Below are 6,818 nucleotides of genomic sequence, written 5' to 3'. Positions count from 1 at the left end.
TACCCGGCCACCAAAAATGTTTCTTGAGATCCTTGTACATCTTCCCCGTTCCAGGATGTATTGAGTATCTGGTTTTATGAGCTTCTCTAAGTACCATTTCTCTCATATCTCCAAATTTTGGTACCCAAATTCTTTCAACCCTATACCGGGTTCCATCTTCCCGAATATTAAGATGCTTCTCCGATCCTTTGGGTATTTCATCCTTTAAATTTCGTTATTTTAAAACTCCTTGTTGCGCCTCGTTTATTTGAGTAGTAAGGTTATTGTGAATCATTATATTCATAGCTTTTACTCGAATGAGTTCTTTGTCCTTTCTGCTCAAGGCGTCAGCTACCACATTTGCCTTCCCCGGGTGGTAACGAATCTCAAAGTCGTAATCATTCAACAATTCAATCTATCTGCGCTGCCTCATGTTCAGTTGTTTCTGATTAAATATGTGTTGAAGACTTTTGTGGTCGGTATATATAATACTTTTGACCCCATATAAGTAGTGCCTCCAAGTCTTTAATGCAAAAACAATCGCGCCTAATTCCAAATCATGCGTCATATAATTCTGCTCGTGAATCTTCAATTGTCTAGACGCATAAGCAATTACTTTCGTTCGTTGCATTAATACACAACCGAGACCTTGCTTTGAGGCGTCACAATATATCACAAAATCATCATTCCCTTCAGGTAATGACAATATAGGTGTCGTAGTTAACTTTTTCTTCAACAATTGAAACGCTTTTTCTTGTTCATCCTTCCATTAAAATTTCCTCCCTTTATGCGTTAATGCAGTCAAGGGTTTTGCTATTCTGGAAAAGTCTTAGATGAACCTTCTGTAGTAACCAGCCAGTCCTAAAAATTGGCGTATATGCTTCGGAGTTTTCGGGGTTTCCCACTTTTCAACGGTTTCAATCTTTGCTGGATCCACCTGAATACCTTCTTTGTTCACTATATGACCGAGAAATTGAACTTCTTCCAACCAAAATGCACACTTTGAAAACTTAGCGTACAGTTTTTCCTTCCTTAACAACTCTAGCACTTTTCTCAAATGTTCTTCATGCTCTTGGTCATTCTTTGAGTAAATAAGTATGTCATCGATGAAAACAGTGACAAACTTGTCAAGGTATGGTCCACACACTCGGTTCATGAGGTCCATGAACACAGCTGGTACGTTGGTCAACCCAAATGGCATAACCATAAACTCATAATGACCGTAACGCGTCCTAAAAGCAGTCTTTGGAATATCATCCTCCTTCACCCACATTTGATGATACCCAGAACGTAAATCAATCTTCGAATAAACCGACGAGCCTTGTAGTTGATCAAATAAGTCATCGATTCTCGGTAGTGGGTAGCGGTTCTTAATGGTAAGTTTGTTCAACTCTCGGTAGTCGATAGATAACCTAAATGTACCATCCTTCTTCTTGACAAACAAAACAGGAGCTCCCCATGGTGATGTACTTGGTCGAATGAAACCACGCTCTAAATGGAGCACGATAACTGGTTTGTATTTCTTTCATTTCGCTGGGTGCGAGTCTGTATGGAGCACGAGCTATTGGTGCAGCTCCTGGTACAAGATCTATTTGAAATTCAACGGATCGATGTGGGGGTAATCCCAGTAATTCTTTCGGAAATACATCGGGAAATTCTTTTGCGATGGGAACATCACTGATGTTCTTTTCTTCAGGTTTAACTTCCTTGATGTGTGCTAGAATGACGTAACAACCTTTTTTTATTAGTTTTTGCGCCTTCAAACTACTAATAAGATTTAATTTCGCGTTGTTCTTTTCTCCGTACACCATTAAAGGTTTTCTCTTTTCACGCATAATGCGAATCGTATTTTTGTAACAAACGACCTCTGCTCTCACCTTTTTTAACCAGTCCATGCCAATTATTACGTCAAAACTCCCTAACTCGACTAGTATTAAATCAATTTTAAACGTTTCATCCCCAAGTTTAATTTCTCTCTCCCGACATATATTATCTGCTGAAATTAATTTACCATTTGCTAATTCGAGTAAAAATTTATTATCTAAAGGCGTCAATGGGTAACTTTATTTAGCACAAAATTCTCTACTCATATAGATTGTATCCGCACCCGAATCAAATAAAACATAAGCAGATTTATCGTCAATAAGAAACGTACCCGTAACAAGCTCCGGGTCTTCCTGTGCTTCTACCGCATTAATATTGAAAACTCTTCCAAGGCCCTGCCCATTAGTATTCCCCTGATTTGGGCAATTTCTAATAATGTGGACTGGTTTTCCACATTTATAACCAACAGCGTTGGTATTACTTGCTCCGACACTATTCATTCCGGCATTACTTGTTCCGACACTATTTGTTCCTTTAGTTCTGTTAAACTTTAGTCCGTAGACCTCACACTTTGTCGCGCTATGACCATTTCTTTTACACCGGTTGCAAAATGTCGTGCAAAACCCCTGATGATTTTCTTCACACCTATGACATGGCTGTTTTTGGTTTTTGTTGTCGTTGCTGTTATTGAGGTTGTTGTTGGGATTGTTATTGTTGTTGAAACGGTTGTTGTAGTTGTTGTTATTGTTGGGATGTTTGTTGTAGTTATTTTTAGGATTACGGTTATTGTTGCGATTGTTGTTGCGGTTGTTGGGATAGTTGTTGTGATTGTGGTTGTAATTGTTATTGTTGTTGTACTGGTGACTCTTGTCACCATTTTCCTCCCACTTCCTCTTGAGTTGTTTCGTTTTGGCTTCTTCGGCCGCCTGTTCTTTAATTCTCCCCTCAATCTAATTTATGAGTTTATGAGCCATTCGACTTGCCTTCTGTATGGAAGCGGGCTCGTGTGAACTCACATCTTCTTAAATCCTTACTGGTAACCCTTTTACAAACGCGTCGATCTTCTCTTCTTCATCTTCGAACGCTCCCGGACACAATAGGCACAACTCTGTGAATCGTCGTTCGTACGTGTTAATGTCGAACCCTTGTGTTCGTAACTCTCTAAGCTCTACCTTGAGCTTATTGACTTCATTTCTAGGACGGTACTGCTCGTTCATCAATTGCTTGAATGCCGACCACGGTAGTGCGTAAGCAGCATTTTGTCCTACCTGTTCAAGATAGGTGTTCCACCACATTAACGCAGTACCTGTGAAGGTATGCGTAGCGTACTTAACTTTGTCCTCTTCAGTACACTTACTTATGACAAACACCGATTCGACTTTCTCGGTCCACCGTTTCAATCCAATTGTGTAGAAACCCGTCCTAATCCATCCGAACGAAGTCCATATCGATTATAAACGATTCACAATAGTTGATTACATTGCGAGGTACTTGACCTCTATATGATACATTTTACAAACATTGCATTTGTTTTTGAAAAGACAATCTTTCATTTACATCGAAAGTTGACGGCATGCATACCATTTTATAATATATCTAACTATAATTGACTTAATAATAATCTTGATGAACTCAACGACTCGAATGTAACGTCTTTTGAAATATGTCATGAATGACTCCAAGTATTATGTTTAAAATGAGCAATTACACAGCGGAAGACTTCTTTCATACCTGAGAATAAACATGCTTTAAAGTGTCAACCAAAAGGTTGGTGAGTTCATTAGTTTAACATAAATAATCATTTCCATCATTTTAATAGACCACAAGATTTTCATTTTCAGTCCTCATAAATATACGTCTCATGCATAGAGACAAAAATATCATTCATATGGATTGAACACCTGGTAACCGACATTCACAATATGCATATAAGAATATCCCCATCATTCCGGGATCCTCCTTCGGACATGATATAAATTTTGAAGTACTAAAGCATCCGGTACTTTGGATGGGGCTTGTTGGGCCCGATAGATCTATCTTTAGGATTCGCGTCAATTAGGGTGTCTGTTCCCTAATTCTTAGATTACCAGACTTAATAAAAAGGGGCATATTCGATTTCGATAATTCAACCATAGAATGTAGTTTCACGTACTTGTGTCTATTTTGTAAAACATTTATAAATATTGCGCATGTATTCTCAGCCCAAAAATATAAAGGGTAAAAAGGCAAATGAAACTCACCTAATGTATTTTGTAGTAAAAATACATATGACGACATTAAACAACTGAACAATGCAGGGTTGGCCTCGAATTCACGAACCTATATCATTCATATATATATATATATATATATATATATATATATATATATATATATATATATATATATATATATATATATATATATATATATATATATATATATATATATATATTAATATTAATACCTATACTTGTTATCGAACAATATGTATATTATTAATAATATAAGTTTTAATATCAATAACTTATATGTTTCGTTATATTCATTTTATTTATTTTAATAAATAAGATATTAATATAGTTTACTTTTGTGTTATTAGATATATGGTTATATGAATATCATTTGTTAGTTAAATTAATGAAATTATTAAGATATGGATAATAATACTATTAGATTTAATAATAATATTAATTAATGCATATTTTATATAAGATGATAAGTTTAATAATGTTTATAATGTTCATGATAATGATACTACTTAGTCTTTTATAAACTTATAGTTTAAAATAATGGTACTCCTAGTATTAACGATAATAGTAATAATATTGCTATTAATAATAACTATAAAAATAACCATTTTATTACTAATAAAAATTTTTGTAATGATTCATTAAATGATACACATAATAATAATTAATAATCCTAATCATAATAATACTTATATTCATATTAATAATACTAATAATAACATTAATAATACTTATAATCATAGTATTAACCATTGTTATAATACTTAATACCATGATAATAATAATAGATTGTATTGTTTTCTTAATAATAATAATAATAATAATAATAATAATAATAATAATAATAATAATAATAATAATCATAATCATAATCATAATCATAATAATAATAATCATATTACTTATACTAGTAATAATAATAATAATTATAAGAATTTCATTTATAGACATAATAACAATGATATCAATAATACTAGTAAGGATAATACTAACTAATAATAACAATATTAATAATAACAATAATAATAATTATTATTAATAATAATATAATAATAATAATAATAATAATAATAATAATAATAATAATAATAATAATAATAATAATAATAATAATAATAATAATAATAATAATAATAATAATAACAACATACTAATAAAGATATTGGAAGACTACCTTAAATGAAAAATCGGATCCAAAAAGATATAATGTCCCAACAGGGACTCGAACCTGCAACCCTTGATAAGCTCGAAACCCACACAACCATCCAGCTACACACGTTTTTCTGAATTTATACTAAACCTAATTCTTTAAAACCCATTTTATTATTATCCATCTTCTTCCTCTTCTTCTATTAACTTCAAAATCGACTTAAACCATTTTAATCTTCACAGCAGCAATTTTGATACTTCAAAATAATAACTAACAATCAATATTCATGATTGTATCAATACAAAATGAAGAAATAAAAAAAAGTGCCTACTGCAGTAGCGACTGCATAAAAGAAAAAAAAATTGACTTTTGATTTTTAAAACGTTTTGGACAAAGTTTATAATACGAATTGTGTTTCTAAACACTTCTAAAAATTTTCAAACCATCAATTTAACTGGAATCATCAAAACAAGTTTGAATTTTGATGAAGAACATTTGTTGACTTTTTATTTTAAAACTTTGACTCTTCGAATTCGTAATCGATATTAGGAATTGAGGCATGAAACTTTTCAGAAAGTTTGAACAAAAGATTACTAACACGACTACATTTACAATATTTGAAATTAAATTCGAAATTGTAGTTTTTGAATTTGAAGTTCACGTACAGAGCACCTTTGAATGTTCTTCATTTTTTTGTTTTAATTCAACTGTTAAGGGAGTTTGTTTTTGATGATAGATAATGTAAAGTCATTTATATAGTGTTTACTACAGAAATTGATTCGTTTTACAGCCCATATTATCGACAGAAACAATTTAATCGGGACAAAAGAAAATAAAATAAAAAAATAAAAAGGAGATAAAGATGGGAACTGCTTTGTACGATTGATAGCAATGGATAACAAATTACAGATGGAACCAAAATCTAATTACATTTTGATGGATATATGAATCCTACTCTGAACGATTTTTCTTTATAGATTATACAATTAATATAAATATATTAGTATTATTAATAATTACATAAATAATAAATAAAAAAATTAATAATAATAATAATGAATAATAATACTGATTTTCTAATTAATATATTTATATATAAAGTTATATATATATATATATATATATATATATATATATATATATATATATATATATATATATATATATATATATATATATATATATATATATATATATATATATATATATATATATATATATATATATATATATATATATATATATATATATATATTTATATTTATATATATCACTATATATGTATATCTCTCTATGTATTTATTTTTATAGATTTTAATTAATATTATTAATAAATATAACTATAATAGTAATGCTCTTAATAACATACATAATAATAATACAAATTGATAATAACATAATAGTAATAATAATATTACTATTGATAATGATAACAATTACCATAAATATATAACAATAATATTGTTAGTAACAATAATACTAATTATACTATTACCATTAATAATAACAATAATATTAATAATACTGATGTTAATATTAATACTAATTTTAATATTAATGTTGATAATACTAATGAATGTAATAATATTAATAAAAATTTGTATTATAACTTGTAACATATTATAAATTACGTA

The sequence above is a fragment of the Rutidosis leptorrhynchoides genome, chromosome 1 (genome assembly GCF_046630445.1).
Source record: "Rutidosis leptorrhynchoides isolate AG116_Rl617_1_P2 chromosome 1, CSIRO_AGI_Rlap_v1, whole genome shotgun sequence".
In the NCBI taxonomy this organism is placed as follows: domain Eukaryota; kingdom Viridiplantae; phylum Streptophyta; class Magnoliopsida; order Asterales; family Asteraceae; genus Rutidosis; species Rutidosis leptorrhynchoides.
This window is presented reverse-complemented; position numbering follows the sequence as displayed.